General features: G+C 35.6%; 1 non-coding gene across 1 annotated transcript; it reads left to right on the top strand.

Moving 5' to 3' along the window:
- Window positions 1-239: 239 nt before the first annotated feature.
- LOC121231364 (small nucleolar RNA R71) lies at window positions 240-345 on the top strand. The gene has a single exon (XR_005929424.1). It is a non-coding gene; the product is annotated as a small nucleolar RNA R71 (small nucleolar RNA).
- The last annotated feature ends 13,455 nt before the right edge of the window (window positions 346-13,800 follow it).

Here is a 13,800-nt window from a genome sequence, read left to right on the forward strand (position 1 = left end):
AGACGATACCTGAGCTGATAACAAAGTGAGGGCGTCAACTTCATGAACTCTGACTACACGTCTTCATAAAGCTGTTTGATTTGTTGGCCATTGATAGTTATTACTTGCGATCCTCTTAATGATCTCATAAGCCTCATTATAAGACTTAGACAAAATTGCACCATTCACAGAAGCATCTACCGTCAATCTTGTATGTGCATTGATACCATTATCAAATCTCCAATTGGATACAATGAGGAATCCCATGATGAGGACACTTATAAAGTAACTCTTGAATCACTACCAAGCCTCATACAAAGACTCATCATCCAATTGTTGGAAAGTTGTGATCTCATTCCTCAACTTAGCGTTTTTGCTAGGTGGGAAATACTTAACGAATAATCTCTCTGCTAATTCTTGCGATGTAGATATGGAACTTGGTGGCAATGAATTGAGCCATGCTCGTGCTCGATCTTGCAACGAGTACGGAAACAACTTCAACCTTAGTGTGGCTTTAGTCACACTAGCTATCTTGAATGAATCACTTACCTCCATAAATAATTGAAGGTGGAGATGTGGATCTTTCGTGGGCATACCATTGAATTGGCCCACCGTTTGGAGCATTTGAAACTATAACAGCTCGATTTTAGCTAAATCAGAACAGTGGTTTTGGAACCACAAATTTGATGTCAAAAATTATTTTAATAATATTTTCGATGTTTACAGCATGTTATTTGATATGTGTGAAAATTTCGTGAGCTAATTTTATCGATTGGATGGTTAATTTGATAAAAGGACTTAATCGCGTAAAATGCAAAAGTTGTATTCTACTTGTTAAAGGTGTTTAATTGCTATGATTTATTAAATTAAAAGTTCTTATGATGATATTAGACCATTGGTAGTGTTAATGGACAATTATGGCCATCCATTATATATTTTTATATGTTTATAACAAAGGTTATTATGGTAAATTAGTAATTAAGTTATAATATAATAAAATGAAACCAAATTTCTTTCTCCATTCATCTTTTTGGCCGAATATTGAAGAAGAAGAAGAAGAAAGAATCTTGTGTTTTAGGGTTCGACAAACTTCTAGCTTGATTAAGGTACGGTTTTAGCTCAGTTTTTGATGATTTCTATGTTTTTATAATCGTTGTAGCTCAATCTAGCTAGCACGTACCTTTAATTTCAAAACTGTTAAAGATTTTGAGAATTGCCATTGTTGAATCTATATGTTCTTTGGTGTTTGAAGATGAAATATGAAAGCTTGATGATAGATTTTCATGCTTTGTAAAGTGATTTTTGATGAAAAAGCATAATAGGGATTAAATTGTGAACTGTCCAAATTGTGTGGTTGAAATATGAAATAAATGGAATTTTTGGGCTACTAGGGACCTATAAATAATTTGGCCAAACTTAGGTTTATTGAAATTATGTGAATTTTGTGTTTTTTTAAATAAGGATTAAATTGCTAAAAGTGTGACAGTTTAGGGGCTAATGTGTGAATAGGCCTAAATGTATGCTTTGGGCTAAATTGAATGAATGGTTGATTAAATAAGTTAACTTTGAATTCACATAGATCAAAAAAGAAAGAATTCAGATTTAGATCAGGGAAAAAGAAAGGTTACCGAATAGTCGACCCGATCCGTCAATTTTGAATACAAGGTAAGTTCGTATATGATGATTTCATTATAAATGTAAGTTAAATACTTTGATATTTCCTAAAATGTGATTATGAGGTTTTCATTAATGTATGAATTGTAAATACGATCTACGGATACATTCGACGATAGAATTGGCAAGTCAGAAATCCCAGTTGAACTTTAGAAATAGATTTGGATACTAGTGTTATGTGATTAGATGATAAGTTGAGTTGGCTTCGGGCCATGATATCAGCACTTTGGGTACGAGTTATACCGATTTGGTTTCGGGCCATGCATATCGGATGATTTGGCTTCGGGCCATGATGATAGTTCTTCGAATAAGTTACCTTGATTTGGCTACGGGCCATGGTATAAGTAATTACTGTACAAGACTCTTGAGTATCCGATTTCTATTCCAAATGGTTCAACGGGTGAAAGAAAGATGTGGTTGAGGAAGAGGTTAGTATGAGGTGATACAGGTATGTACAGAACCTATTCGCGTATTGAATAGTGAATGTTCGATGAGATGGTATTTAATCATGTTTTGAGACATGAGAAAGGTTTGTAGTTAATGTGTATATGGTTTTATCATGTGTAATTGGTTGATTTGCATTGATTTGATGAATTAAGTTATTCACATATGAGCTTACTACGCTATGAAGCTTACTTCGTGTTATTTTTCTATGTTTTATAGTGAATCAAGGCTCTCTCGGATCCGGGAGTCATCATCGCACTATCAAACATCTAAGTTGGTACTTTTCAATTGTACATTTATGGTATATGGCATGTATAGGCTAGATGTGGTAATTTGGTGGTGATTATATCCATGAGATTTGGCTTGTAAATTATGTTAATATGTGTTTGGCTATTAGAAATGGCTTGTAAATGTATATGTTTTGGTTTGTATACATACCCATGAGTGATGGCTTATTTTGGTTTGTTTTGGCATGGTTGTAACCAAGACATTATGGAAGTTAAAATGGTTATGTGAATTATGATAAATGAGCCATGTTGTTTGATATTGCTTTGGCATGTATTTGGCTAAGTAAATAGTAGTGATTTGAGTTTTGGAATAGATGAAATTATAATGGTATAAATTGTGCATTTGATTGATGATTTTGGCTGCCTAATTGTATAATGAAATGGTACCATTTTACCTTGTGTAGGTACATTGATGTTGGGGTGGCAAATTGGCCTTCCAAATGGCCTATTTTTTTTCCACACGAGTAGAGACACAGGTGTGTCTCTCAGCCGTGTATGAGATACGGTCATGTTACATGGCCATGTGTCCCCTGGTGTTGAAATTAAATTGAAGTCAGTATGCTCCACACGGTCTCACAGACGGGCGAGTGACTGGCTGTGTGGTACAAGTCAGTATACCCCCTAATTGGCACACAGCTTACCACAAGGGCGTATGACTTGGCCGTGTTGCATTAGCCAGTATACCCTCTAGTTTGCATACGGCCTGGTACACGGGCATGTCCTCAGCTATGTGATACAAGTCAGTATGTATGCCCTGTTTCCACACGGCCTAAGACACAGACGTGTCTGGAGCTGTGTGAGGCACACGGCCTGTTCACACGAGTGTGTGACCCTTGAATGGTTGAAATTTTTCTATGTTTCTAAAATTTTTATATGTTATCGATTCAGTCCCAAATCACTTCTAAAGCATGTTTAAGGCCTCGTAGGCCCTTATAAGGGACAATGTGTTTGTGATTAAATGATATTTGAGTATGAATGCATAAATGTATGAGTTATGTATGTTAAATGATGTGTATTGATCGGTACTACCTCGTAACCCTACTCCGGCGACATATACATGTTAGAGGTGTTCATTTTATCAGTATCAGAGCTACGATTTAGTCGATTCTAGGACTAACATAGTGTATGTGAGTCTAGCTATACATGCCATATATACTCTGCGATAGTGTGATGATTCCTAAAACCTTAAACTATGTTTTCGTATAGTAATGGATCCCAATCGAGCTATAGCCGATGAGGTTAAGAGTAATGCACCTGCTCACGTGCAAGGGATAGCGCCATCTGATTCTAAACTTGTGACGGGTATACAGAGAGGAGAGGCTAAATAAGCCTTCTTCCAAATGATGAACGAATGGTTCAGTCAATACATTCATACGAACCCGGCTTTTCAACAACCTCCACTCCCACCTATTCCTTAACAAATCCATGTTACTCCTCAAGTTATAGAGCTGATACGGTTGAATAAGCCTCTAATCGACAAGATCCGCAAACACGGGGCTCAAGTGTTAAGAGCTAATGCTAATGATGATGCTGAGAGAGCTGAGTTTTGGCTCGAAAATATGATTCAAGTATTAGATGAATTGTCTTGTACTCCTGATGAATGTATTAAATGGTTGTATCTTTGCTAAGAGACACTGTGTACCAATGGTGGAACATGTTGATATCTGTAGTTCCTAAAGAACGGGTTACTTAGGAGTTCTTTCAATCTGAATTCTGAAAGAAATACATCAGTTAAAGATTTTTCGATCAAAAGCACAAAGAGTTTTTAAAATTAAAACAAGGTCAAATGACCGTGACAGAATATGAAAGAGAATTTGTACGGTTTAGTAAGTATGTCAGAGAATATGTTTCTACCGAAGAGATTATGTGTAAGCGGTTCATTGATGGGTTGAACAAAGATATAAAACTACTAGTTGGAATTCTAGAGTTGAAAGAATTTGTCGTTTTGGTTTAAAGGGCTTGTAAAGTTGAGGATCTTAGCAAAGAAAAGAGAAAAGCAGATTCTGAAGCTCAAGACTCGTGAAAAAGATCGACGAGTAAGTTGTATCAATCTTTATCAAAGAAATCTAGAGATTCGTACACTTGCCCAAATGCTTCAAACGAATATTCGAATAGAGATTGAAGAAAACAATACTCTGGTTCTAAAGCTCAAGCTACATCAGTATCGAGTGTCGGTAGTGTGAGAGACAACAAACCCATGTGTTAGTAGTGTGAGAGATGACATTTTGGAGAATGCTAGAATAAAAGTAATAAAGCTTGTTACAAATGTGGTTCGCTAGATCACATCATCCAAGATTGTCCTAAGCTGGATGAGAAAGATATAGTTCAGAATGTGAGACCAAGTAACACGTCGAATCACCTAGAATTGCCGAAAATGTAAGTGGTAGTAGAGGGACGAAAAAGGATTCAGCTATGAGATCCGAGGCCAGAGCACCTGCTAGAGCCTACGCTATTCGTGCTCGCAAAGAAGCGTCATATCTAGATATTATCACCGGTACTTTCACTCACTATGATACTAATATGATTGCATTGATAGATCCAGGATCAACTCATTCTTATATATGTATGAATTTAGTATCTAGTAAGGCTTTCTTTGTAGAGTCTACTGAATTTGTGATTAGAGTATCGAACCCCTTAGGCAAATGTATTTTGGTTGACAAAGTCTGCAAGAATTTTCCATTAATAAATTGGGATTTTTGTTTTTCAGCTAATCTGATGGTGTTTCCATTCGATGAATTTGATGTGATTTTGGGTATGGATTGGCTAACGATGCATGATGCTAGAGTAAATTACAGATGAAAGACAATTGAACTGAAATTTCAGAATAATGAGATTATTAGAATTGAATCTGATGATCTGAATAGTTTGCCAGTTGTGATCTCGTCTACGTTAGCTCAGAGATTTGTGAGAAAGGGGTGTGAAGCTTATCTTTCTTATGTACTTGATATGAAAGTAACAGAAACAAAAATTGAATTAGTACCAGTTGTGTACGAGTATCAAAATGTATTCCCCAAAGAGTTACCGAATTTACCACCTATTAGAGAGGTTGAGTTTAGTATTGAATTAGTACCGGAAGCAACACCGATATCGATAGCTCTGTACAGAATGGATCCGACAGAGTTAAAAGAATTGAAAGCTCAGTTGCAAGAGTTGAGAGATAGAGGTATTGCTAGACCGAGTTTTTCTCCCTGGGGTGCACCAGGGTTATTTGTGAAAAAGAAAGATGGCACAATGGGAATGTGTATAGACTATCGACAGCTGAACAAAGTGACGATCAAGAATAAATACCCTTTGCCACGAATAGATGATTTGTTTGATTAGTTAAAAGGGGCAATAGTGTTTTCAAAAATTGTTTTGAGATCGGGTTATTACTAGTTGCAAGTTAAAGAATCAAACGTGCCAAAGACTGGATTTAGAACAAGGTATGGACACTACAAATTTCTTGTTATGCCTTTCGGACTAACAAATGTACCTGCTATTTTTATGGACTTGATGAACTGGATTTTCAAGCCGTACTTAGACCGATTCGTAGTTGTGTTTATTAATGACATTTTGATTTACTCTCGAGATGAATCTAAGCATGCCGAGTATTTGAGAATCGTGTTACAAACTTTGAGAGATAAACAGTTGTTTGCAAAGTTTAGCAAATGTGAGTTTTAGCTACGAGAGGTTGGTTTTCTAGGACATATAGTTTCAGCCGCGGGTATTCAAGTTGACCAGAGCAAAATTTTTGTGATTATATATTGGAAGCCTCCAAGAAATGTATCTGAAGTCCATAGTTTTCTAGGACTAGCTAGTTATTATAGATGATTTGTTTAAGGTTTCTCGATGATTGTGACTCCAATGACACGATTGCTTCAAAAAGATGTTAAATTTGAGTGGTCAAAAAAATGTCAATAGAGCTTCGAGCAGTTGAAAGCATTATTGACAGAGGCACCAGTGTTAGTTTAGCCTGAGTCGGGTAAAGAATTCATAGTTTTCAGTAATGCATCATTAAATGGTCTAGGTTGTGTTTTGATGCAGAAAGGCAAAGTTGTAGCTTATGCCTCAAGATAGTTGAAACTGCACCAGCGATAGTGTTTGCATTGAAAATTTGGTGTCATTACTTTTTTGGTGGAAAATGTCATATTTATACAGATCACAAAAGCTTGAAATATCTGATGACTCAGAAAGATTTGAATTTCCAACAGCGGAGATGGTTAGAATTGCTAAAAGACTATGAATTAGTGATTGACTATCATCCGGGAAAATTGAACGTAGTTGCTGATGCTTTGAGTCGAAAGTCCTTATTTGCTTTGCGTACTTTAAACACACAATTAGCTTTGTCTGACGATTATTTCTACAGTAGATTTGTGAGGCTCAAAAATTTGATAATGAATTGCAAGCAAAACGAGCTCAGTGTGAGTCGACTTTTGATTCAGAGTTTCGAATAAGGCTTGATTACTATTTGATGTTTCGTGATAGAATATGTGTACCAAGAAATTCTGAGCTCATTCGGAAGATTCTAAACAAAGCACGCAATAGTTGTTTATCAGTACATCCGGGAAGCACGAAAATGTATAATTATTCGAAGTAGCTTTATTGGTGGCACGACATGAAATGAGATATCTCATAATTTGTTTCGAAATGTTTGATTTGTCAGCAAGTCAAAGCTGAGCATCAAGTGTCGTCAGGTTTATTACATCCTATTATGATTCCTGAGTGGAAGTGGGATAGACTAACAATAGATTTCGTATCGAGTTTGCCCTTATCTCTAAAAAAGAAAGATGCGATATGGGTTGTTGTTGTATATTTCTGAAATTGTGAGATTATATGGTGTTCCCCTCTCTATTGTTTTGGATAGAGATCCAAGATTTACTTCTCAATTTTGGAAGAAATTACAAGAAGCTTTGGGTTCAAAGCTGTATTTTAGCACTGCATTTCACCCGCAAATGGATGGTCAATCCGAACGAGTTATTCAGATACTTGAGGATAGGTTGCATTGTTGCATTCTTGAGTTTGAAGGTAGCTAGGAGAAATACCTACCGTTGATTGAATTTGCTTACAATAATAGCTTCCAATCGAGTATAAAGATGGCACCGTACAAAGCTCTATATGGTCGTAAATGTCAAACATCGTTGTATTGGAGTGAACTCAGGGGAAATAAGATTCACGAGGTTGATCTGATCAGAGAGACAGAAGAAAAAGTGAAAATAATTCGCAATAGTTTGAAAGCAGCATTAGATCGATAGAAATCGCATGTAGACTTGAAACAGAAAGATATTGAGTTCCAAATCAGGGATAAAGTGTTTTTGAAAGTGTCGCCGTGGAAAAAGGTACTGCGGTTTGGTCAGAAAGGGAAATTGAGTCCACAATTCATCGGACCGTATGAGATTACTTAGCGAGTTGAGCCAATGGCATATCGACTCTCTTTACCGTCTCAGTTAGAGAAAATACATAATGTTTTTCATTTGTCGATGCTTCGACGATATCGATCCGAGCCTTCACATGTCATTTCCCCGATCGAGGTTGAAATTCAGTCTGATATGTCATATGCTGAAGAACAGATTCAAATTTTAGCTCGTGAGATCAAAAAGCTGAGAAATAAGAGAATCGCATTAGTGAAAGTATTATGGCATTGACAGGGGTTGAAGAAGCTACATGAAAACTTCAGGATGCTATGAGAAAACAATACCCGAACCTATTCACTGGTAAGTTTTTCGGGGACGAAAATCCCTAAGGGGGAGAGTTGTAACAACTCGATTTTAGGTAAATTGGAACAGTGGTTTCAGAACCACAAATTTGATGTTATAAAATTATTTTAATATTATTTTCAGTATTTACAGCATGTTATTTGATATGTTTATAACAAAGGTTATTAAGGTAAATTAGTAATCAAGTTATAATATAATAAAACAAAACCAAACTTCTTTCTCTATTCATCTTTTTGGCCGAACATTGAAGAAGAAGAAAGCATCTTGTTGTATTTTAGGGTTCGGCACACTCCTAACTTGATTATGGTGCGGTTTTAGCTCGATTTTTGATGATTTCTATGTTTTTGTAATCGTTGCAGCTCAATCTAGCTAGCCCGTACCATTAATTTTGAAACTGTTAAAGATTTTGAGAATTGCCATTATTGAATCTATTTGTTCTTTGGTGTTTGAAGATGAAATATGAAAGCTTGATGATAGATTTTCGTGTTTTGTAAAGTGATTTTTGATGAAAATGGATAATAGGGATTAAATTGTGGAATATGCAAATTGTGTGGTTGAAATGTGAAATAAATGAAAGTTTTAGGCTGCTAGGGACTTATAAATAGTTCATCCAAGCTTGGGTTTATTGAAATTATGTGAATTTTCTGTTTTGTGAAATAAAGATTAAATTGCTAAAAGTATGAAAGTTTAAGGGCTAATGTGCGAATAGGCCTAAATGTATGTTTTGGACTAAATTGAATGAATGGTTGATTAAATAAGTTAATTTTAAATTCATATAGATCAAGAAAGAAAGAATTCATATTTAGATCAGGGGAAAAGTAAGGTTATCGAGTAGTCGACCCGATTCGTCAATTCCAAATACGAGGTAAGTTCGTATATGATGATTTTATTATAAATGTAAGTTAAATACTTTGATATTTCCTAAAATGTGATTACGAGGTTTTCATTAATGTATGAATTGTAAATATGATCTATGGATACATTCAACGATAGAATTGACAAGTCAGAAATCTCGATTTAACTTTAGGAATAGATTTGGATACCAGTGTCATGTGATTAGATGATAAGTTGAGTTGGCTTCGGGCCATGATATTAGCACTTCAGGTGCGAGTTATACCGATTTGGCTACGGGCCATGCATATCGGAGAACTGACTAAATTGTTGCTCTAATACCACTAAATGTAACACCCCTTACCCGTACCCAAAACCGGGACAGGGTTCGAGGTGTTACCGAACTTTAACATAAGCACACATACAAAACTGAGCCATAAAATTTTCATTCAAATCAACTTATAACATCCCGAAATAGGGCCTAAATGGAACAGTGGTTGTGAAACCACAAATCTAAGGTAGAAAAATTTATTTTATTATTATTTTGAGGTTCATGATATGATTGCATGATTGTGTGAAAATTTTGTGATGAAATTCTATGCATAAAGTACTTAAGTTGAGATTAGGGACTAAATCGAATAATTTGCAAAACTTGCATTCTAGAAGTTTTTAGTATGAAATTGCTTTGGAATATTAATTAGGAGGGTTTAAATAACAATTTTACCACTTTCTAAGTTCATGGAAAAAATAGGACATGGATGGAATTTTTTGAAAGTTTAATAAGGAAGGGCATTTTGGTCATTTGGATATTAAATGAAATAAAAAGGGAAAAATAACACAAAATTCATCATCTTCTTCATTAGCACGAAATTTCAAGGGTTCTCCATAGCTAGGGTTTGTTTCAAGCTTTCAAGCTCCATAGTAAGTGATTCCAAGCCCCATTTTTAATGTTCTTTACGTTTTCGGAGTCCCGGTAGCTCGATAAAGCTTATGCTAGCAATAATTTAAGTTAGGGTTCATATTTGGAAAAATACCCATAGGTGAAAAGTGTTTATTTTGATGTTTTATGATAGAATTTGAGGTTTTAAATTATGTTAGACAACTTGTGCTACTCGGTTTTAAGTGAAAACGAGTAAAAGGGCTTAATCGGTAAAAATACCTAATAGTCATAAGTACATGTTAGAGTGTGAATTTGATGTTGTCATAGAAGGGTAAAATGATCAGCATATCATAAAACATAAGAAAATAGGATGAAGTTTAAATTACGAGCCTTGGGGAAAAAGTGCAAATATGTGAAAGTTAGGGGCAAAATGTAATTTTGCCAAAGTTTGGGTCAAGGACTGTTTTGATAAATGTGAATATTAAATAAGTTAAATTTGCTATTATAGATCAAGAAGAGTGAAATTCAGGAGTAGATTGAGGAAAAGAAAAAGTAAAGGACTAAATTGTAAAGTTTAGTCACATTTTGTATCGAGGTAAGTTTACAGTAAATAAATGCAATATTCTTTTATTTACATTATTATTGTCAATTTCCAGCATTTATATACTTATTTTATTTGAATATTTAAAGTCGAATTAAAGGCGAAGTGACAGAGAAAAAACATTAGGAAGCCCCGTTTGAACCTTAGGAATGTTAGGATATTAGGGTTGACAAGACAAGACAGGATAGAAATGAGCCATGTAAGTCCATATCAGTTATATGGCTTTGGAGACAGGAATGAGCCATGTAAGCCCATATTATATATATATGGCATTGGAGACAGGAATAATTCATGTAAGTCTATGTCGAAGACATGGCATTGGCAGGATATTGATAGACAGGAACGACCCTAGTATCCTTAGTATTCCGAGTGGTTCAACGGGTCATTGTACACGTTAAATTACAGTGAATTATCAGCAAAAGGGAAGGTAGATTATATTTATGAATAGTGAAAGGTCAGGTAAGAAAGAAGGTAAGTGAGTAAAGAAGAAGGTAGAAAATGAGAAGTAAAGAAAGTTTATGAGGCTAGGTGACATTATGTATAATTATTCATTATGTTGAATGTTGTAATTTATTTGCTTGTAAGCTTACTAAGCCTAGTGCTTACTCTCTTTATTTTCTTTTTCTTATAGTTTTTATCAAGCCACTCGGGGATCGAAGGAAACGTCGGAGACCCGATCACACTATCGAAGAAATCACATTGGTATAGTTAGACGTTTCGTTTTGTGTATGGCATGTATAGGAACTTGGTTTCTTTTGATATGATATGATCAATGAATGATGTGTAAATACTTGCTAGTGATTAGCTAATAGAGTGGCTGATGATATACATGTTTAATAGTATGTATGATTAAGTAGTAACTATCACATGAAAACTAAGAAAAATGTGAAAGTAACTTAAAAACAGATTCAAGTATCAGAAATAATGGGATTTTGAAAAATCACAAGAAATTGTAGAGACATGGATTGATGGTGAATAATATATGAAATTAAATATCGTTGTGTCTATTTTTATATGGAATAAGCAAAACAGGTAAAGGTTTTGTATCTTATAGGGTATCTGAGTTTTGGTGAAATAGGGCCAGAGTGATTTCTGGATCCCCTGTTCCAACTTTAGAAATTCACCATAAATTTTACAAAATTAATTAGGTGATTTACTTTATATGGTTAGAATCCTTGTTGAATCTAGTTTTAATAGAAACAAATGGTATAGTCATATAATTTTTGTACAGAGAGAAAAGTGGTTCGTAATAAGTAGAGGCCAGTGCAGTCGAATTCTGAAACAGGGGTAACTTTAACTAATAAACTGTACTAATTGGCTAAGTCAAAAATTCTAGAAAAAAATTACTAGATAGATATATGAGTCTAGTTTCAGGAAAAATTTACGGATCTTAATTTTGAGTTTTGAAACTCGAGAAATGAATTTTTAAGAAACCATGACGCAAAAAAATAGTTTATTCCGAAAATTAAAATAGGTGGTTTAGAGTTGTTTAAAAGGTAAGATAAGTTTAGTAACACCTCAAGCTTGACTCCGGTGAAAGTTTCGAGCGTGGGGGTGTTACACAACTTCATTCATACATATGCAAATTGTCCCTTATATGGGCCTACGAGACCCCAAACATACATCGAAGGTGATTCGGGACTAAACCAAGAACTTTAGAAAAATTTAAGATAACTTAGAAAAATTTTCTACTTTGAGGAGTCACACTCCTGTGTGGGTAGGCCGTGTGGTCACACACCCGTGTGGCTTGGGACACGCCCGTGTCCTCAGCCCGTGTAACTCTCTGACTATGACATCATCAACCAAATAAGGTCACACACCCGTGTACTTAGCCGTGTGGCGAATTAAATTCCAAAAAGTAAGTGCAGACTTCACACGGCCTGGGCACACACCCATGTCCTATGGCCGTGTCCTTCACACGGCTGAGACACACAGTCGTGTCTCTGCCCGTGTGCTTACTACTGGGCAATCTATTTTGCATAATTAGGGTGCAGGGGACACAAGACAAGATCACACGCCCATGGGGTAGACCGTGTGTCACACACGGCTTAGACACATGCCCATGTGTCTAACCGTTGGGACAACTTCTAGGCTATTTTCCAAGCCATTTGTCACCCTTAAACACTCACATACTTGCACACACTTCATGGCATGCAACATGGCACATTTGGCTATTCAAGCATTCACATTCATGGTTAAACTATGACTTGGTAATGTCAACATATTACCTATTTAAACTATCGTGCTTTCATATGGCATTCCACACCAATTGCAAATTTGTTTATCATCTTTACTAACCTACTTTCAAGTTACATACTTGCATCACCTTTATTGTCATACACATTAATCATAATTCATACACCAAACATACATGCCATCCATCACACTTATTAATCATAAGCAACCATAACCATATTAAAACATATACACATTTGCATGCTTGCACCAATAATTAGGGTTACTACCCAAATAATCAATATGAGCCACCTCTCGTGCCCGTATACAAAATAATCATAATACTTTCATAAGCCAACTCATTTGGCTAATCAATATGACATATAACAACAAGACCAAGTACCTATACATGCCATGCTTAAAATGATAAAAACTAGCTATACCAAATATTCAATTAATAGTGTGATCGAGTCTCCGACGTCTTCCGATCCCCGAGCAAACTTGGTGACACTATAGGAAAAAGAAAAAGGAAGGGGGTAAGCATTAAAGCTTAGTAAGTTCACATGAAAACAAAATGCAACTTAAACAAGTATTCATCATACATTGAACATAATGAACATCATCTTGCATATTATCAAATCTCTTAAACTCATTCTTCATATATATATACTCTTACCACGAGTCTATCATATCACACGTCATTCTCATGAGTTTGATGTACATACCTGTGCCACTTGCACATAATAACTTACTTTCTCGTCTTTGACGTATTCATTAAGATTACTCTTTGAACTTCCTCTAGAACTACCCGTTGAACACTCGAAATACTATCAGATACATTAGAATCTCGCACCTAATTGCCTCATATGTAGCCAACGCTACCTCATATCACATATCACATGTTGCTCGCTTTCAAGCTACTCACGAGTCTACTCACATAGGCTATCGGGCATCCGCAACACATGTCGGACTAGCCAGCCACCGGTAGAATATGCGAGACCAGTACCTGGATGCCAAAACATGTGTCACATACATCATGAACTCAGACCATAACTCAATAAGTTCAGATGTCACATATATCATGAACTCAGACCACAACTCAATGAGTTCAGATCACATAGTTCCTAGTGACATGTCACTTGTATCCTAAACTATTCCTAAGGTTCAAACGGGATTCGTCGATACTAGATTTCTGTCAAACTTGCTCGTAATGTCGAGTTCAATACTCATAGCACC

Source organism: Gossypium hirsutum, chromosome A06, assembly GCF_007990345.1.
Source record: "Gossypium hirsutum isolate 1008001.06 chromosome A06, Gossypium_hirsutum_v2.1, whole genome shotgun sequence".
Taxonomy (NCBI): domain Eukaryota; kingdom Viridiplantae; phylum Streptophyta; class Magnoliopsida; order Malvales; family Malvaceae; genus Gossypium; species Gossypium hirsutum.